Source organism: Mauremys reevesii, linkage group 10 (assembly GCF_016161935.1).
Source record: "Mauremys reevesii isolate NIE-2019 linkage group 10, ASM1616193v1, whole genome shotgun sequence".
Lineage (NCBI taxonomy): Eukaryota > Metazoa > Chordata > Testudines > Geoemydidae > Mauremys > Mauremys reevesii.
In genome coordinates, this window is record NC_052632.1 from 68,096,401 (window position 1) to 68,118,658 (window position 22,258).

General features: G+C 44.0%; 1 long non-coding RNA gene across 1 annotated transcript in view; it reads right to left on the reverse strand.

Moving 5' to 3' along the window:
• LOC120373023 overlaps positions 1–22,258 on the reverse strand; it is a 110,152-nt gene that overhangs the window by 86,632 nt on the left and 1,262 nt on the right. The gene's annotated exons all lie outside the window — the stretch shown is intronic.

Sequence of the window (22,258 nt, forward strand, 5' to 3'; positions counted from 1 at the left end):
TGCATTCTGTATCCAGAATTCCACAAAAATGTGAAAGGGGCGGGGTTCTGTCAGCAAAGGGCATCCAGTCTGTGTTCAAATGGATACTCTATATTTTTGAATGCTCAAAATCATTTCACATGCGCTAGAAAGGCAAGTTAGAAAAAGTAGAACTCAGCCACACAAGCATAAAGAAGTGGAGGCAGGAGCTGTGCATCAGGTGAGGATCTGGCCTGGGATATCTAAAAACAGGCGGCCCAGAGGAGCAGGAAGCTCTGCTTCCAGTGAGGAGTGCAGCATGAGAACCCGAAGAGAGCACCTGTTTGGAGCAGCAGTGTAGCACACCAGCTTGTCTCCTTAGAGGCATGAAGCCTAGGAGGGGGTCCCAGAGAGCAGCTGTACCAAAGAGAGACATGAGGGGACGCATGGTTGTGTTGTGGCTGCTTGGGAAAGGAAGAAACCAGCTCCCGCTGCCAGGGCATAAACTGACGGGCACCACATGCATTTTGCCTTCTTGAAGGCAAATGACCACTCTGAGGCATCACATCAGATCCTCTCCTGGGAGATTTTTATGTGATGGGAGAATCCAGGGAAAGGCCTGTGTACAAACCAAAATAGTAGGTGAGCATGTGTTTCCTGAACTGCTGTTTGTAGAATGAAGAACTCTGAAAAAGTGAGAGCACATCACCCTAAAGGGATCTGATTCCTACCTAATGGAGATGGGAAGGACCTCTCTGCTATCAATGCACCTACTACTAGAGCCCTGCACAGATACAAACATTTGGATCCGCATCTGCAATAATTAATTTGTATCTGACCCACGATCCACATTTCACCTTTTATATGTACAGTAACTCCTTGCTTAACATTGTAGTTATGTTCCTGAAAAATTAGACTTTAAGCGAAACGATGTTAAGTGAATCCAATTTCCCCATAAGAATTAATGTAAATGGGGGGGTGAGGTTCCAGGGAAATTGTTTTCACCAGACAAAAGACACACAGACACAGACAGAATAAGTTTTAAACAATTTAATACTGTACACAGAAATAATGATTGTGAAGCTTAGTTGAGGTGGTGGAGTCAGAGGGTGCAATATGTCCCAGGGAATGCCTTACTGCTAAATGATGAACTAGCACTTGACTGAGCCCTCAAGGGTTACACATTGTTGTTAAAGTAGCCTCACACTCTACAAGGCAGCACGAATGGAGGGAGGGGAGACAGCATGGCAGACAGAGACAGACACCACGTGGGTGAGAGAGAGCTGTGCATTGCCCCTTTAAGGGCACTGACCCCACTCTAAATACACTGCCTTGTTAAGTAGATCAGCAAGTTGAGACAGCAGCTGCTCCCAGGAAGCTCCCTCTGTCCTGAGCCTTGTCATGTTGTCATCCCCCCATGGAGATGGTGTAAGTGGGGTTCAGGAGCAGAGGGGAGGGGGACACCCTGACATTAGCCCCCCCCTCTCCCCTCCACACACAGCAAGCAGGAGGCTCCGGGGAGCAGCTCCAAGGCAGAGGGCTGGAGCAGCACATGGCAGTAGGGGGAGGGACAGCTGAACTGCCGGCAATTGCTAGCCTGTTTGGCAGCTGCCGCACAGGAAACTTAGGGGAGCAGGGAGCTGAGAGAGGGGGGCTGCTGGTCCACCCTGGTTCCAAGCCCCCACCAGCTAGCTCCACCGGGCTGCTCTTTCTGCAAGCAGTGGACAAAGCAGGCAGCTGCCAAACAACATTATAAGGGAGCATTGTACAACTTTAAACGAGCATGTTCTCTAATTGATCAGCAACGTAACAACGAAACAATGTTAACCGGGACAACTTTAAGTGAGGAGTTACTGTATCTGCATCCAGACCTGCACCTTCATCCTATCTCACTGTTAGAGCCCTGTGCGGATCCAAAAATTTGGATCCACACCCGATCCATGATCCGCAAAGATAGTGAACGATACAACCGCATCCATGGATGCAGACATCCGAAGGTTTGCAAGGCTCTACCCACTAGTGCTTTGCCCAATCTGATTTTAAATGTCCCGGGGTCAGGGCTTCCACCACTTCCTCTGGGAGACTGCTAGAGCTGAGGGATTCCTACAGACATGGTTCACAGATACTTGCTTAAATAAAAAAAATAGCTGCAGAGGCCAAATCTGCTGTTCGCGTGTATGTGACGTGGCTGCCCAGACCCATAGGTAAGAAGCTAGGCTGTGTGAAAGGTACCCAGAATACCCCTGAAATAAAGTTGAGTTCAGGTTCTGTTATGACCTATAACCCTCAGCCCTACCTTTTCCTCACTGACCCACTTTGCCTTAGGGGAGTCGGATGTTGGCTCCATTGTCTGTGCTATCCTCCAAGGACTAGGGGCCCCTATTACACTCCTTTATGTTTTAGTAGGTACTAGGACGTGCCTCCCACCACCACAGGTGTTAGAAGGGAAGGAATGAGCCATTGACCTCTTCTCTCCACCCTCCAATTCAATGGTTCTCAACCAGGGGTGCACATAATCCTGGGGGTACACAGAGGTCTTCCAGGGGGTACATCAACTCATCTAGATATTTGCCCAGGTTTAGAACAGAAAAAGAACTACAAAAAAAACACTAGCGAAGTCAGCACAGACTGAAATTTCATACAGTGACTTATTTACACTGCTCTATATACTATACACTGAAATGTAAGTACAATATTTATAGTCCAATTGATGTATTTTATAATTGTATAGTAAAAATGAGAAAGTGAGCAATGTTTCAGTAATAGTGGGCTGGGACACTTTTGTGTTTTTATGTCTGATTTTGTAAGCAAGCGGTTTTTAAGAGAGATGTAACTTAGGGGTACACAAGACAAATTAGACTCCTGAAAGGGGTACAGGAGTCTGGAAAGGTTGAGAGCCACTGCCCCAATTCATACAGGGTTTTCTGGAGCCGCAAGAGGAAAGAAACATGAGAATATGAATGATGGTCTGTTTATAGACACCCTGTAAATTCTAGCATGCTACTTAGAGAGCTCCTCTAAGGATCCCAAGAATTCTTGATTGGCAGTTGATGGCGAACCCCCGGGCTTCCACAGGGTTGCCACCCGAGGGATAAAGGTCACCTGGGGCATGGTCAGTAGAGCAAGCAGCTGACAGTGAGGAGGGTATTGTTTCCTTTCCCCTTCTGCTCTGTTGAGGTTAGGTGCATCTGTCCCCCAGAGATGCTCTATGGCTTGCGGGCAGTAGCCCAGCCCACAAACACACAAGACCCTGTTTGTTGCTCAATGGCCCTTCTTAATCCAGAGGCAAGTGGTTGGAGGGGGCCACCAGATATCAGGAAAACAGTGGTGGTGGGGAAACCAGGGCAAGCGTGGGCCCTGCAGCCATCAAAACATAAGGAAGGGAGGTTCCTGGGAAGAGGCTGTTTTCTTGGAAGTGTGGGTTGCAGTAGGACCCAAACCTTCAAGCAATCATGTAGGGGCTAGGCTAATGCATGCTCCTCAGACCAGTATCAGGTTTACATGGCCAACACGCTCCAGTTTCTGCAGAGTTCACATAGCCATCAAGGTATACAGAATCCCAGAGTCATTTGTTAAGGAAATCAGCTACAAACTAGACAGACAAACAAAACTTCCACACAGCTTGAGATCCAGCCTCATTTCCCTCCCTTTTTTTAAGCAGAGACCACACCCTGCATAGATCCCTGCACAGTACCCAAGACATGAACTGGCTGAATAATAAACTGCAGGTAGATATCGTTGTGATAGCCCTAAAAGGAAACTACTCTTGCAAAATTGTGTGTAAAAGCAACGGTTTCAATTATGTTTAGAAACAAAATGGCAAATTTCTTAATTGTTTTTTTAAATGCAGAATATTTGTTGGATGCTCAAGGTAAATTAAATGTTGAAAGTTTGGTGACCCAGCTGACACAGAGAGAATAAAAGATATGAAAAATTTTAAAGAAAGATATAAGACTCAGAGATCTTGAACTCAATGCCTTTGAACTATCAGGGTTCTATTATATCTGCTAGGCTAAAAAGACTTTGATTAAGATGCATGGGGAATTTCAAACTGCTCTTTGGGTCTCAAATGTAGAAGAAATATATTTAGACCTACAAGTAAAAATATAATTAAAAATTTGAGCATACCACATACTTCCAGGACTGCAGAGTTCAAACAGAAAGTCTGGATTACAATGGTTCATCTTATCGGTTTTGCTTTTCCAAGAAAAAAATTGACTTATTTTTACTCCTTTTTTACTCTAAATTTCTTGATAAATAGGGCCTCTCTTACAATGGCTTGTTTAATTGTGTGTTTTTAGTCTAATGAGGTCTGTGCCAAAACACAAAAATAACACTCGCTATTATCAGCGTGATTCCAGTTTCCCCATCAACACTGGTGCAGCAAACACACGATAGCTCCTTCTCTCTCTTGGGGTATGTCTACACTGCAACTGCTGTGTGTGATTGCAAATCTGAGCTAGCTTTAATCTCGCTAGCACAGGTACCACTAGCAGTGGCAGCATGGGCTTCAGCACAGGCTAGCCACCCATGTGAATACTCTGGGTCCCAGGCAGTGTTGTACCCTGCAGAAACACATGCTGCCGAGGCCTCACTGCTATGGGTACTCGTGCTCGTTAAATTAAAGCTAGGCTGGGTAGGTCTACACATGCTGCACTCGCACCTCTGATTATAGTGTAGCCAAACCTTTAGCTTTAGATCCCTCTGTGATTTTCCCCAACAATACTTTTTTTTTTTTGGTCCTTCTGTGTTTCTTTTTGCAAGCTGTACCATTTTGGGAAGGATCTTCTCAACATGGTAATGAAGAGGAGGTTTGACAAATCGCTAACAAGTAGTAAGCTTAATGCTTGTTTGTCATACTTAACAGTATAAGTGCAGTCCACATAAAGCAGTTTGTCCAGTGTTTGAATTTTTCCATAGGTTATGAAATGGCACAGTGTCTTGGCATACGTTGTTCATGGTGTCTAATCCATTACTGAATGTAAGCAAGCCCTCTTTGGCACTGGTGGAAAATTCAGATATATTCCCCAAATGGCACATTAATGAGATCTTTCACAGGAGGATCCATGACTCAACCAGCAAAAAAATTGGGTCACTTACTGCGTTTAGCACACTGAACAAACAGCAACATTTTTTGTTTTACTTGTATGACTCTCTCCATCATTCTGGTGTAAGTGCACAGCTGGACAATGGTAGCATTGTGTGTGTATTGGCATTTTGAAGTGTAGCACGCACAGGCGCAGGTCCATGCATGTGCACACACACACGTTTTACACCTAGTTTGACTGCCTGGGGGCCAAAATCTAGTTTGTGAAAATTATTACAGTATCATTCACAGCAGCCTCTCTTGAGCCCCATCCAATTCCCATTAAAGTCAAGTGAGTCTTTCCATCATTTTCAACTGGGGCTGAATCAGGCCCTTGGGAGCAGGATTTCACTCTGGTTCTCCAAATAAGTCAATTCCCCAGATATTTTAACATGACGTCTACACTCCAGTTGTTACGTACTACTCTTTCTGAATGAAGAGATTGCCAAAAATACTAATCCCTCATTGGGAAAGAATACAAAGTTCATGCCAGCAGAAAGTACACAAAGGGCCAATTTCTGCCATCAGATATTGGCACACAACTCTCATATCTTTACTGGGAGGTTGCGCATTCCAAATGCGGGGCAGAATTAGACTTCAAGTAGTGCTGCTGCTATGTGAGACAAGCAAAGCAAGAATTTCCTTTAGGGGCAAAACACCCACACAGAAGTTTAAAACAATAACAATTCCCCTCTCCTACCCTGCCTGTGTACTGCCTGCTGGGTTTTCTCATCTTAATTTAGACTGTAAACTTACTGGGGCTGGGGATTGCTCTATATCTGTATTGTAAACTGCCTTTATGGTTTGCTGAGTAATGAATAATAGTATGAGCTAAGTGCTGGTTTACACTGAAATCTGAGGTGGTCGCATCAGGGGTAAGTCAGTGCAGAATTTGGCACTGTGATGAATCTGCTGAGCCACCCTCTGCTGAGCTATGACTGCTCAGCAGATTCATGGCTGTTATTGTAACTGTGTTGGTCCCAGGATTTGAGAGAGACAAGGTGGCTGAGGTAATATCTTTCATTAGACCAACTTCTGTTGATGGGAGAGAGAAGCTTCTGAGCTTACACGAAGAGTTCTGTGTGACTCAAAAGCTTGTCTCTCTCATCAACAGAAGCTGGTCCAATAAAATATATTACCTCGTTCCACCTTGCCTCTCAGCAGATTCCTCACAGTGCTAAAAGTCTCATTTATATATTTTAAAATGGCAAAATGTGGCTTTCATGATTACCCCACTCTTTCATGTTTTGGTTCTGCAGCCTATGCAATATCTATGACCACATGCTCTATTGCAGTGGCTCAAACTTTTGTACTGACTCCTTTGACATAACAAGTCTCTGAGTGCGACCCCCCCCCTTATGAATTAAAAATACTTTTTTTATTTATTTAACACCATTATAAATGCTAGAGGCAAAGCAGGGCTTGGGGTGGAGGTTGACAGCTCGCGATCCCCCATGTAATAACCTCGCAACCCCCTGAGGGGTCCTGACCCCCAGTTTGAGAACCCCTGCTCTATTGTATTTACTTCATTATTCATGGTGGAGAGCAAATTGCCATAGCAATATGTTCTGCTACTCTGTAGACTGGTTCACTGGAGCAAATGACTACGGGAAGTGACCAGAACCTTCAGTGTTCTGATCTGGCCCATTAAAGGGCGAGGTCCATGCTGTAAAGTTCAGAACCAGACTTTCCTCCAAAGTTTGATGGGCAGGATTTACCTGGAGACCATCTCTAGTGACGCTTTAAAGGTCTTCTGTAGGAAGCTGACAAAACAAGCACTCATTTGTCATTTTTCTGAAATAGGCCCATAAAATCCTAAGAGTGCAGAGAAACCCTTGTGACGGCCTAGGAGTTAGAACAGAGTGGAACTCCTTTGGACCCCATAACATTGTGGTTGCGCCAATGGTGAGAACTTAGAGCACGTAAGGCTTTGGGGTTTCCTCATCTGACATCTGGGTGCCAGGGTCCCCTAATAAATATGTAGTCAAGACCCTGATTTTAATACTGTGACTGAGCTGGTGGCATTGCAGGGCCTCCCAGGAGCATGGGCTTGGTCCAACTCAAACTGAAGTGAATGTGAATCTTTTTGTTGACTTCAATGGTGTTGGATTATGCCCCACAAATCTGCGCTCATTCATGTATATTCCATGTGGGCTTGAAAAGCCAACCATGATGGCCATAACCAGCAGAAGCAACTAAATTCTACACTCTGAAGTCATGGCAAAGGAACTTTACTTAATATGCAGATCAAGCCATCAGTGCGATATTAGTCTTATGACACACAGTGTACAACACAGTGAAGAGAATCTTGCACAATTCCGGTTCTTTAGAACTTTCCCTAGTGCTGAGAAATAGGACCTCAAGGACACGTAATGAGAAAGCTCTGGATTCCCATGGATCATTTAATGAAACCAATGCAGAGAAGAAATGTCAGTATGGTGTTGTGGGACAGGAGTTTATTTTTGTTTTGCTCTGGGTTTTTTCGCAGTGCCACTACTGTGCTACGAGAATTGATTTGAGAGAAGAAAAAAAAAGACACTGTGTCAGAGGAAATGTCCTGTAATGAATCTAAATATATGGAGTTCTTTCAGCTCTTGGCTGATGTCTGCAAGGGCTTTGATAGGTAGTCATCCTGAGTGCAGTTCTTCCTGCCGTGACTGTTTGAGACAGCAGCAGCGGTGGAGAAGTGCTGGCTGATGCTTGGGCCAAATAAGTAAAATAATTGAAGGATGCTGAGCAGGCTGAACTGGCTGTTTTTAAGTGTTTCCCTTTCTAAGCCCACAACATCTCCTTCAGGCATCCGACGAAGTGGGTATTCACCCACGAAAGCTCATGCTCCATTATGTCTGTTAGTCTATAAGGTGCCACAGGACTCTTTGCTCCTTTTACAGATCCAGACTAACACGGCTACCCTGCTGATACTTAACATCTCCTTCATCAGCTAAAAGGAAGCATTGTCCTCCCCGCTGCTAGTCACCCAAATCTATACATCAGAATTATTTTTATTAACTCTTCCAATTAATAACTGTTGGTAAATTACTACCTTATGATCAGAAGTAGCTGCTCAACGCATTAGCGAAGAAATTCTCTTTATTTCATGACTCTGACAACTAGCTGCAAGGCACCCTATCCAATCATTAATATCATCCCTTCACTGTCATGTCAAAATGACATTTCGTGGTCAGGGAGCCTGCATTCACTAAAAGCACATTGCATATTTGTACTGGTACTCCTAAAGTATGCTCCTTAGTTGTGTAGTATGACTCCAGACCACCAGAGAATAGATGGCTACAGCAGGTATTGAATCTTTGAATTACCTAAGAAAAAACATTGGGCAAATAAAATTACTAAGATGGCCTTAACGGTGTATTATAGTTGTAAATTTTATTTCTGGCTTGTTTCACTGTGGCAGAATTGCACTCCCTTCCATTTGCCCAACAAAATAAAATCCATAGTAACTTTCTGTAGTAGATCTATTCACTCTTTATTCTTGTTAAGCATTTATTTGGGGTCATAACATTGCAAGACACTTTACAGAGATTAATAAAAAATACACTCTTGCCTCCGAGAGCTTCCAATTCAAATTGCACAAACAGAATGTGAAGGTCACAGAGAGAGGAAAAGGGTGAAGACAGCAGGGATGAGGGTTAGAGCAAATAATAATCTGATATTTTATAAATCCAATTCAACAGAGACTGAGTCTGACAAGAAGGGGAGGAGAAGATAGCACCAGTGTGGAATTAATCATGAAAGTAAGACAAAGAAAGTGGGATTGAAAGAAGAGAGTGAGAATTCTTGGCCTAGAGGAAAAGGTCTGAGGTATAACAAGAGGAGCTACAAGAGCATGAGGTTCAGAGCCAGTGGGAAATAAGAGGGATGCAGGACCGGAGCTGTACCAAGCATTAAGAGCAAGGTGTTATGCTGGAAGATGTTACTGGCTGCCATCAAGTGCGTCTTTGCAATATAGACAATCACAGACCTGGTTATAGCCAATGGCTGTGCTAAGTATCCTTCTTTCAGGCTAAATGTAAGGAACAATTAAATGCCCCTTTAGGTACTGAGATAGCTGAAAATAAAAGAAGCTACCACCCAAGGCAATAGGCCTCATGGCAAGGCCTGAGCAAAAACTAACCCAGAGAGATTGAGGGATTTCCTTGGGACTGCTTTCAAATGCAGGGGCTAGGGGATCTTTTGGCAACAATCTGTGCATATGAGAGGCAGGAAAGACAGGAGAGAGATGCAGTCATGTATACGGCCCCGAAAAGGAGCAAACACATTGTTGCTTGGACATGGAACTCACTGAAGAGGCAGGTTTGGGGATTTCTGAGCCAGAAAACTGCCTGCTGCTGTTTGTTCCTACTGTGGTCAGGGAAACAGGACTTTGTGATTCTTTGTCAATAAACAGGATTGCACCAAAGAATGTATCTGATTGTATCATAAATTTTTCCTTCTAAAGGAAACAAACCTTCAAGGCCCCAATATTGACTAACCACTGAAGCCAAAGGGGAAAGGCAGGACAAAAAGTTTGAATTTTATGCAGAAAGGGACAGGGAGCAGGTGAAAAGACTTGGGGAGTGAAGTGCACTTCACTCCCCAGGAATTCACAACAGTGATAGTTCTCAGGGCTCTTTGTAATGCCAGTCTATGTAGGACTGCACAGCAAAGTGCTTGCTTAACATTAAATTAAATTAATATTTCATCATGCAATTTGAAGTGTCTCCTGTGTTTAAACTTATATTCCAAAGGTTAGTAAAAGTGAATTTTAATAGCTGCATTTATATATAAACTCAGAGACGCAAAAGCCTAATGATTCCATTAGTTTTCCATAATGGGTTAGATATCCATTTTGTACACAAAAGATGGATTTATCTGCAGATCTGACACAACATCCTCCTCATTCCTAGTTTATCATCTTGTCTAGATTCAAAAAGAGAGGTGGGAGGCACTGATGTCAAATGCATTTTAGAAATTAAACAAATACTCTGCTGCTAACACTGAATTCTTAAAGTACGGTTGTACTCTGGATAACTAGCATCTTGAGGTTCCATGTTGATTATGTCTCAATAATGTTCAGCTCAAATCTACTCTATTTACAGATAAAAAGATGTTAGTTCCTATCTACCAGCCCTGAAAATGCAAGCAGAACTCTGATAGGGTCTGATTTTCAGAGGCATTGAGCATCAGCAATTCTTACTGAAGGCAATGGGAGCTGCAGATAAGAACATAAGAACAGCCAGAAGTCAGATAATCATCACTTCTGCAAATCAGGTCCTTAAAGTCAAGCTGGATACTTTCTAATTTATGCCTCACCTGCAATAAAGATGGGAACTTAGTTAACAGGATTCATGGAACAGAATAGAATCCAGCTCCCTCTCCCACAAGTGTGCTGGATTTATAAAGCGAAACAGAGAAAAGTAGTTTTAACTTAATTTGGTCTGAATTTTCCAAAAACACATCAGGTTGTTAAACCATCCATCTCCCACAGAAAGTCAAAGTCAAATACAATGTTTATATTGTATGTGAACCACAGGATGGAGGCAAGTGACAGCTCTCACTTTACGGCACTACAGCGTCCCTGTGTAAGCTGGTGACATTCCACACCCCAGGGGCATTGATGTCACCAAGATTAGGTGCGCTGGGCAACTTTAACATTTACACAGGTCACATATCTTGAGAGTTGGCTCAGGGTTTCATGGCCGTCATGATAGTCATGGGGTTATCCCAGAGGGTCATTTGCTCAGTTCATACATACACTCATGATCTAGCGTAGGGGTTGGGGATTGAAGGGAAATTTTGTCCCTGCCAGGACTGATCATTACCTCCTGTGGCAAGAGATGAGGATTCAGGTCTCCTGTCAGGACAAAGCATCTGTTTGGATGGTCTGCCCTCAGAAGCTAGTGGAACTAGACTAGTATTGGTGATTCATTGGGACTGCATACCAGTCTTTTGTCTCTACTATTGATGAAGTGGCCCTAGGCATCCTCTCCCACAACTTCATCCTCAGAGGTCACCTTGGTTTACAAATTACCTTCAACAGATGAAGCTGAAAAGAGAAGATGCCAAGATGGCTAGTCAGTACATTAACTGTGTCCTGAAACCCTGGTAGATGATAATCCATGATAAATATTATTGGCTTTCATGTGAGGGGTTTCAAACCATATTCTGAGATCTAACCGTACCATGAAATCCCAATCACATTTTTTTCCAAGGAGTCAGACTTTCAGCTAGTGTTCCCCAAGCCAGTAGAGAAAACCACGAATACATTCTCCCTATTTGTTTGGAAGTGGTTAGTGAGTCGGCAGTGAATTTGATGATTACACAGGAATATTGACAGGGAATTTGTGGAGTAAAAATAGAAAAAACTTATCAGGTTTAACCTGCTAGCATTACAAAATTCTGTACATTGCCATATGCCGAAAATAAGGGGCATTATATTAGTGCTCCCTTGCAATATAAAGGTTGGCGTGCAAGGCGCAACCTCGTCCGTCAAGCATTTCCCCTTCAAATGTAACAAACACAATAAAGTCATTATGTTTAGAGAGGTCTCTCAAGAAGGGAAAACGAACCACTGAAATATTTAGATAATTCCAGCCAACTGTTGAATAGTGACAATACAGCATATAGAATTGGATGCATTTGTTGTTTGCTCGGGATGAAGTGGGGAAATATGAGGCCAATTTAGTCCATACTAGATTTACGCGGGAGGGACCTAGTTGTAATGTACATACTGTTCCAGAAAAGTTTCAGTTCAGAAATCTGCTACATAATTATAACAAAATCATCCAAATACCAGCACTTATGACAAGGAGCAATACACCAATGCAGCTATTTCCAAAGTTGTAAAATGATGTAATCCAGGGCCAATAATGACATTTTCGAGAAAGACAACAGAATAAATACCGGTATGTAGTTGGCATGGCAACTAGAACAGTTGGGCCTATATTTTTACAGACCATGAACTATAGCCGTATTTAAAAGAAAGACGCACTAACATTACATTTGTACACTCACGAACTGACACAATTCAAATATTTCTGATAACTGTCGTCTTTGGTTTAGTATCCTTTCTGAATCAAGGAAAATAATTATTGGGCCTAACTAAATCAGTGGCACTGTACATCGACGGGCTACATTCTGCCCACGGGACACACGTACTATCCCGCTGACTTCTGCTTGCATGAGCGAGGCATGCGGGATTTTGCCCATGAATTGTATTTGTGTATTAGTTCTGAATTCTTAAAATTCCATTACCGTGCTTACATTGTGTGTTTTCCTTTGTCCAAGTTAAAAGGTAAAAAGATTTTTTTCAATTAACACACACATTTATCCAGCACCACCCCGACATGACACTTCACAGACTAGAGCAGAGGTGGCCAAACTGGCTTGCGAGCCACATACAGCTCTTTTACTGTTAATGTACGGCTTGCAGATCCCCCCAGACCTTTCCCGTTCTCTGCCCACCAGACTGGGGGGGAGGGGGGTTTCAGCACCTCTGCCTTGCAGCAGGGTGGTGGGACAAGGGCTTCTGTCCAGCGGGGAGGGGAGGGTCTCAGCAGGAGTGGGGCTGAAGCCCTGAGCCCCGGCAGCTGCCTCCCACGTGGCTGAAGGCCTGTGCCCCAGCTCTCAAACTTCTGAAGATTGTTGTATGTGGCTTGGGAGGCTCAGTAAGTTTGGCCATCCCTCGACGATAGAAAAGAGATGCAGCCAGGTTCTCTCCCCAGTGCTGTCCTCTTTGCACCACTCCAGCAGTGCAAAAGGGCCATATTGTGGCTCAGCCCCACCAGTTGAGGATTCTCCTGGGATAGAGGAATCTCCTGCTGGTATAGAGCTGGGGGCTGGCTCCTACTCCACACCAACAGTTTGCTGGGGGCCTTTCATTGAGGACTTGCTATGCTCTATTGAAACTGAGCAAGTAGATCACCTCACTGGAGGATCATAGCCAGCCAGTGGAAATTAGAGCATCCCTAAGACTGCTCTAAACTATGCCAGGGCCACATACTCCTCTTTAATAAAAGCATTATGACTGATTCACAATTATTGTCATGGTTAGTAGCCATTTCTCTATCATGTTACCTACATTCTGGCACTTTGGACTTCAATGAAGTTGTTTTTTTTTAATAACTGAGAACCATATGAAGACACAAGGAAGGGAAACAAACATATCACTGCCCTCTTGAGCAGAGACAGCTGTGTCCACAGCTGCCACAGAGCACTGCTGTGAAAAATATAGGGTAGCTTAGCAATCTTCTCCGTAGCCTTCTTGAGCATGAAAAATGTGGGGGGAATTGTTATGGAGGGCAATGTATCAACCAGCAAAACAGCACTGTGAGGGTGGCCTCAACAGGCAACCTTCTCACTTACGTGACCGGTTTAAAAGATCCTTAGAATTTTACAGAACGATTTTGTTCAGCTTTCACTTAAAGGCCATGTCTCTGCTAAACAATCAATTTGTGCTGGTATCTTGGTCAGTCATTTAAGGTTTCAGTGTATTTCTGAAATTAGTGCAAGTGGATATTTAATCAAAGGTGGCCACTTTGCATAGTATGCAGATCTTACTCATGCAGAAATCATATTATTTTCTTCATGCTCTGCTCTGCTCAGCTTCTGAATGGAAGAATGACCAGCTATCTTTCAGGCTTAAATATCTGCTTTTTTCACCCCGATCTATACTCCAACATGTCTATAAGGAAGTTTGTTCCAGAACAGTTCATTTTCTCCATTAGCCTTACGTTTTTCTGGTGTAGCCGTTAATAGCACAAAGAATAGTTTTTAAAAGACAGAGCAAGATAAGCCTCTCTCCGAACAAAAGAAAAGCCTGAGTTAAGCAAACATGCGTTGGACGTCAGGAGAAGCTGGGAACATCACGTAGAGCCAAATGCAGCTCAGCTCATTCACAGGAGCACACTTGCTGACTTCACTGAGGCTGCCCGCATGGGGAAGGAAACGGGATTTGGCCTAAAAGGCTTTTTAAAATAAATTTGTAAAGCAGGATGGGAAAGAGACAATGTGATTAGACATGCTATATAGTGTATTTTAAATACTAAAAGCATGGACTAGCCTTTACCCTTCAATCCCTATTCTAAATCGGGGCAGTTTTGAAATGTAGGGAGATTCCAAATGCAATAGAATTGGCAAACAATTGTGTTACAGATTACAGCTACATAAAACAATGTGTATTGAATTATCACCGAAAGGGAACCAATACTGACCTTCCATGGACATTCAGTTCATTTTCTTTGATTTCAGTCCCTTCCCCTGGATAACTCAATTAAAACTACAAGCGACACATTGCATTTAATTTGGATATTAACGTTTTTTTATTCCACCTATGGAAAAGCATGAGATCTGGTAACTAGAGACCACAGCTAGTTCAAAACTGTATCAGAAGAGACATAATTAACCTATTTAGCTCCAAATATTGCTAGTTAACTTCCTTACGGCCTAGTATACCTTATTCAGCAGGATTTTTGCTGGATGACATCTATCCACACTTCAATTTGTTCATGTTTGAATTAAATTTTATGAGCCCAGCTTTTTTATGTTGTCCTTTAGAATGTTTTTATTGTATTATGGTACAGTGTTCTTAGCACCTGGGTGGTAGGGCATTTAAAATATACAACAATCATAATTATTGTTGCTGTGTTGTTGTTGCCGTGTTGTAGATGTTGATTCCAGGATACTAGAGAGATAAGGTGGGTGAGGTAATATCTTCTATCGGACCAACTTCTCCTGGTCAAAGAGACAAGCTTTCAAGCTCAACAGCGCTCTTCTTCAGGTCACCTATCATCTTGTCTCTTTCACCAACAGAAGTTGGTCCACTAAAAGGTATTACCTCACCACTTAGTTTCTCTAATCATAATTACTGTATTTACGCACACAAATAAGTATTATGTATAAGGACCTGATCCTCTGCCCATTGACTTCTATGTCAAAACTGCTACTGACCCAAAGAACAGACTCAGATCCATAGTCTATTGATGGACATGCACACAGCCTGCTTAGATCCTCACCAGCAACCCAAAGATAATAAATCGTTGTAACACATTCAACTCATCCCAGAAGTCATCCCCTAGGATACACGGTGAGCTTTACCTTCTTTACAGGAAATCAAATTGTAGGGCGGGGGAAGAAATAGGTTGACAGCAACCCTTTAAACAGGAAGAAATCTCTGATGATAGTGGAAAAAATAACCAAAGCCAATACCTACTGAATACTGATAAATACTGAGGGCCAGATCCTCAACTGGTATAAACAGGCACAGTCCCATTAACTTCATTGGAGTCTCACTGATCAACCGCAGTGGAGGATCTGGACCTCTATTTCAATCAGCATCAGAAGGATTGTGTACTAAGTGGCTATATGTTACTGCTTGCTGGCATATGAATTTGGTAACATTATTAGCCCAGTCCTATGTGGCAATTGACATTAAATATTAGCTTTTACTGTAAAACCATTCTACTTCTTAGTGCATATGACAAAAGAAGTGGTGGTAACTATCCTCCAATTAATTATGTTCATCAGCAAGGAGGCATCTTAAAATAACTAAAGAACAGTGCATCATCTAAAGTGAAGCAAGGAAGGGGAAAAGGTCTTCTGTGAATAAATCTTGACACAGGGACACATGCCTTTGAAACATCCAAATGTGAAGTCAGCTGTGACAATCAAAGCTTCCGATGGGAAAGCAAAGGTGAATCATTTGCACTGGCCTCTGTTCACAGCTATAAGTCACGTTCGCCAGAACTTCACTTGAAACCCAACTGCAGGACCTGAGGCAGCAAAAGCAATAATCCTGAAGAACTAATTAATAATATTGGAAATGCTTGTGTCTAACAGGACTGAGCTGAGCCTGAAGAAGGTGTCGTGGCACAAAGCATGAACACTCTTCTGGGAGCCAGCAGAGCCTTATCTCTCCATACGCCATATTTACAAAATGCTAATCTACCTATTTTAGGTACTTATATTACAGTACCGTCTGAACGCCTTACAGTCTTTATCCTCAACACCTCCATCAGGTAGGGCAGCGCTATTTTACAGATAGGGAACGGAGGCACAAAAGGCTAAGTGACGTGCCCAATGTTACATAGAAAGTCTGTGGCAGAGCAAGAAAATGAACTTGGCTCCCCTATTTCCCAGGCTAGTCCCTTAAGCACTGCTAAGCCATCCTTCTTCTCTTAGGCCCTAAGGTCCTATTTCAGCAACATACTTAAGCACACACTTCACTTTAAGCATGTGAATAGTCCCAATTGATTTTAAGTGCATGTGCTTAAGTATCTTGCTAAACAGGGTCGAAGTGTTGATATTAGTGACTAAGAATACATGGGGGGAATATGTCTGGTTTGTCAGCATCCATGTCTGGCAGCCAGCGCCGGCCATGGCAGGGAGCGGATTCATTTTGTTCAGTTTGTGTTTGATCAGTGCAAGTGTCTTGTGCTGTTTCATTTTTGATTGCTCAGTTTATTTTATTCCTTGGTTATTTTACTACCCGGCTATCTTGTTTATGGGTGGCTGCAGTGATGGGTTTTTATCGAATGCTAACCCTAGCGTGGGTAGCTGATGTAATTTATCTTTAGATTTGTTTTTACAAAGAGCCTCACTGCCACAGTAAAGGAAGAAATGTAACCTACCTTCTGAACTGCAAGAAACTGTTTGTCCCCCAAAATATTTTCTCATATTCCAAAACTAAAGGCTTATGAAATAAAGCAGGTTATTAATGAAGGCGAAAGCTCATGGAACAAAGAACTCCGATGAGCAGTCTGGACAACTGGGGAAACCAGGCCTGCAACTTTCCTCATCCCAGAAAACAAAGTATTTTCTGGTGACCACAGCCCTGCGCAAGGTTGAGAATCTGTTTAATAAATAAAGGGACAGCAATGCAAAAGAACGAGGACCAAAGCAGCTGCACAGTCTTTACATTCCCAGTAATAGTGAAGAAGAAAGAAAATGACAAAACTTTGAGAGAGATGGAAAATTCAGCCCAGCCCGCCTGAAAAGTCACAATTAGAAATCAGAGAGGAAAATCATGTACAGATTGCTCCCAGGGCAGGCCTGCTGCTTGCCGTTAACTCCAGTGCATGTTAGGAAGGGGCTAATAGAAAAAGTAACTCGTCTTTGCAGGTCCTGGCCATTGCAAGTCAGGAAATAAAAGAAAATAAAATTAAAACTGAACATGAGCTGTGCTGTCTTGGTCCTCTTCCAGTGCCCTCCCTTCCGTCATGTATCTAAGGGCAGCTCTCGTCCTCTCCTCAGCTTCCCTACTATCATTCCAATTATCTCCCTCTTTCTCCTTCACCAGCAACACTCCAGCCTCTCCCCACTGTCCTAGGACTTCTTACATGATCAGTTATATAATATGGCACCTAACAACCCACTCCAAGATCAGGGCCCTTTTGTGCTAGGTGCTGTACAAACATACAGGAAGAGACAAGAGCTTACAGTCTAACTGAGAAACAAGCACAGAGAGACAAAGTGAATTGCCCAAGGTTTCACAGCCAGGCAGTGGTCGAGCCAGGAACACTACCCAGGATTCACGACTGCCAGTCCAGTGCCCTGTCCCCTGGACCTCACTACCTTCCCCCTTGCTACCTCTTAAGCTCTACTTCAGTCACCTCTTTTTTCACACAGACCTTCTCACTTCCCCTAGACCAGTAGTTCTCAAACTTGGGCCGCCGCTTATTCAGGGAAAGCCCCTGGCGGGCCGGGCCGGTTGTTTACCTGCCAGGTCCGCAGGTCCAGCTGATCGTGGCTCCCACTAACCACGGTTTGCCGCTCCAGGCCAATGGGGGGCTGCAGGAAGGGTGGCCAGCACATCCGTCAGCCTGCGCTGCTTCCCGCAGCCCCCATTGGCCTGGGACGGCCAACCGTGGCCAGTGGGAGCCGCGATCAGCCGAACCTGTGGACGCGGCAGGTAAACAAACAGGCCCAGCCTGCCAGGGGCTTTCCCTGAAAAAGCAGTGGATGGACCAGCTCTGAGAACCACTGCCCTAGACTGGCCCTTTTTTCACCTCTATCTATCTGAGCCAAAGTTATTCCATCTGCCCCACATCTCCACCTCTTCCCCTGGCACTCACTTGTGCTATTCGTAATGTCTGATCTCCCTTTGGTTAGTTTGCAGACTCACACCGATTCAGGTATTTACCACACTGATTTCCAAACCACGCCCCTGTGACCGTTTCTGACTGGCAAGTCTAAGAATCAAACCATCGGTGATATTGCTAAAGCAGCCAGTGACGAAATGTTGATTGCATCAAGCTAGAAATTATTATTGTTTATAATTCGTCTTTTCCTTGGTTAACGTGTGTATATAAGCTTAGTAATTCAGGACCTGATTCTCAGAATGGCTGAGCACCAACAAATCCAATGAGGGCGGTGGTTGCCCAGCACTGCTGGAAAAAAAATGCTAATTGGCTCCCTAATTGACTCTAGCATTTCCCTACACAAGGGCAGTCCCTGCCCCATGTTTTTATGCTGCAAAATATAGTCCAAGGGCTGGTCTACTACATACAAACCTGTCACTGAAATTACTGCACCCAAAGAGGTTACCCTGGGATGCACTGACTCAGAGCCTTGTCTAACTCCCACTACAGTTACTGAGAGTCTTTCCATAGACTTCAATGGGAAATTGGAGGGCACCCCACACACGTCGTTTGAGGAGCATTGTATTACCGCTAACCACCTCCAGACAGGCTTTCTGCTGCGAGACGCCTCATGTCCTGCAAGATGCCAGCTGAAGCCAACAGGTCCCAGAGCTGACTCGGTTTCAATCTGTGTAAGCAGGATAAGGCAGACAGAGGAAAATAAATCTGTTGTTTCTAATTAATCTAATCTTGCAGAAAATTAAACTCTATTATATCAAAGAGCTAAACACAAACCGAGAGACTCTGCTCAAATAGCATTAAGTCTGGTGCCAAACACTGTGCTGTTGGGCATTGGTATTAGGAAGTTTCAGATCAGTGCATTAAGTGGTGCTCTAGAAGGGTCCACATGCCCTCACCACAGTGCACAGGGATTCATCTGCAAAGTGCCTATGGATACTAAGGGAAGTGACACAGTGTTAAGCCATGTGCACTGCTCCAAGTCTGTACCTACCCCGAAAGCCTGGGACATGAATATGAATGAAAGATGAAGCACTGACATTTTGATACTCTGTAATAACATTCCAAATTAACAGGGAACACCAATTCTCTATGCTGCAGACAGAGAAAAGAAATCCATCATCTCATTACTGTGGTACTAGGGTGATTCCTGCGAGTCCTACAGCATTAGAATTGCGATTGTATCAGAGCTGTGACCAAACATTTAGTGGTGCGTAGTTTTTTCCTTTATTCTTCTTTGCTAATGTGAATTCAGTGCTGGGAATCCCACAGAACTGCAGACGGTAACCTCAGTGTATCCTCAGAAAGGATTACAGCATGGGCGGCAGCAATGGAAGCTTCCCCACATAGCCTAGCTAATGCTTCAGACCTGACCAGGAAGGTTGCAATATGTCCTTTATACTCCACATTCATTCAGCCTGTGGCTTCTCTGCTCAAATTGCCAGCAAGCAGCAAATGAATGCAGATTGTAATGTGGGGTTTTGGGATATGGACACATCTGTTCACCAGGAAGCAAACTGAGAACAACAGCCGTTACCAGAGGATAATTATTTTTATTCACTACCAACTTGGTCCATATGCTACTTAACCTTATCTTGATTTCGATACTTCGCAGAGGAAGATGCTTAGTTCCTAAGAAACACTAGGAGGAAAAAAATCCAGCTGGATAGGTCATCTTAAAATGATTTACTGATGATGTGTGGGTGAATCCTTCGGGTGTGAGATTTCTGTGATAGGTTCCTTTGGAGAGATGCTGATTGAGCCATATGGCATGTCACCATTGTGAAATTTAACATAAATCTCACAGAAAAGTTAGAAATCGACATTATACAGCGAGGGATACTAAATCAGGATGTCTAGTGTATCATGCTCCACCCAGGAATAAGATCATTCCCTGGAGGATGTTTTGCCCCAGAAACTTAAGCTGGCAGCCACTAAGCACATAAAGAAAACTCAAGGAGTTGAATGGTGCATGATGAATGAGCAGGACGAGACTGCAACCCAGGTAGTGCAAAAATGCACATTCAAAGTGCGATGCAGACACTGAATTCAGAAGCAACAGAGAGTCCTGTGGCACCTTTGTATTGGAGCAAAAGCTTTTGTGGGTGAATACTCACTTCGTCAGACGCATGTCTGACAGATGCTCCAATACATCTGTTAGTCTTAAAGGTGCCACAGGACTCTCTGTTGCTTTTTACAGATCCAGACTAACATGGCTACCCCTCTGATACTTGAATTCAGAAGGGAGTCCTACAGCAAAGCAGATTTAAAGACAAAATATTGTCTGCGGTGTACATTCTGTTCACATGATGTGAAATTTCTCAAGCACAGGGTCAGTTGGTACATTGGCTCATAGCACCATGCCACAGTCTTTCATTTCCTTTATAATTTAAAAATCTGTCAGAGGGTCCCAAGTTACACAGCTGGAGAAAATGGCTGTTAGTCCTCAAAGATAAACAGCAGGTCTGATATTTAATTGAACAAAGACCTTGCCTAAAGTGAAGATTTGCCAGCTCCCAATCAAGTTCATTATGCCAGTGATTTGTTACTGTTCCACAATCACTGGCATCAGCTTCTGAGTAGGTTTCTTTTATAGGTTTATATCAGTGGAAAGCTGACACAGGAAATAGCCCTGATAGACCATTAGCAGACTGCTGCTTTGTTCTAAGAATGATCCTCAAATTAGTTCTAATCCTATGGTTGACCTTGGGATTCTTATGCCACATAGGGGTGGTGTGTTGCTTGTAAATTATAAAGTGCAAAGTGTTACCATGACCAGAGACACAGGTAGGAATAGAACCCAGGACTTCCTGCCTCCCAGCTCAGTGTTCTAGGTTATGTGGCCTCTACACCACTGCCTGACTTTTATGTCATGTAAGAATCTTGTATCTTCTAGCTGCATGCTTCCTGAAACATACCCATGCCATGTGGACATGGGGCTAGATCCAGAAAGGGACATAGGTGCCTTGCCAGCCAGACAAATCCACAGCCCCGAGTTAGGTGTCCAGGCTCCCTCCGGAAGGCCTGGGGAGAGGTGTCTAAGAATGCGGGCCACAAAAGCCAGCCGCTGAGGAGAGATCCACCTAAGCTAGCCAATGGGAGATGCTGACTAGAGGGGTGTATCCAAGCTTAGGCTCAGCAGCATTCAATATTTACTTTTCCAAACTCAGTGATTAATAGCAATTTCTATTTTGAAGATTTTTTTTTATTGTTAATTACATTTATTTTTGCAGTTGCTGGAAATCCAGAGTGGGTAGGGCTGGGGTTGGGATTAGTGCTGGCAGCAGGGCCGTTGATGGCCACCTATACAGCCAACAGGCCTAAGACACCGGGATGCAAGTAAGTCCTGGGGTCCTGGCAGAGCAGAGACCCCCAGCCAGGACTGCATGGAGGACGAAACCCCGGCCGTGGAGTACTGCTGAACAGTTCCAAGCTGGAGACAGCTCCCACACTCCTAGCTGGGAAGTGAGGGAAGGGGGCCGTGACAGTGGGGCTGCAGAGGCTCCCTGCAAAGCCAAAGAGCCAATGACACCCAGTCCCTGCTGGCACAAGGTGTGGGGAGGGTGTGGTCCCTGTGGGGCATCGCAGAACAGAGACCCCTAGTCAGGACTCTGAGGAGGGTTCCCTTGGCCATGGGGAAGGCCACACCACGGCTGAATGGCTCCATCCCTGGGCAGGTTTGATGATTACATGCTCTCCCATAAGAATAAAGGTTTCACAGTCAGGCCCAGAGCAAGCTGCTGGTCGGACACAATCATGGTGGGGTCACAAGAAGCAGAGAGTCTTCTCAAGAGCTTTGGAGCAGCATGTGAACCTGGCAAGGCTTATCTGACTGGACCCACTATACCATTAGGGGGGCACCCAGCATAGGGCTCAGCACTTCTGAGCAGCATGTAAACATCCTGGATGCTCCAAGACCAGAGAAGGCTGGAAGAGCAGGGTGATGTTACGGATGGCCAATCCACTTGAGATAAAGAATTAACCTGAGCCTTCATCCTGGACTCAGGCTTATCCCCAACAATTTTTTTTTTGAGGTAGGAAGTAATTGATGTTTAGAGTAGACTCTGGTCCCCCACCTTTTTTAAAAAAATCATCCCATGCCTTTGCATTTCCTGGGTCCAGC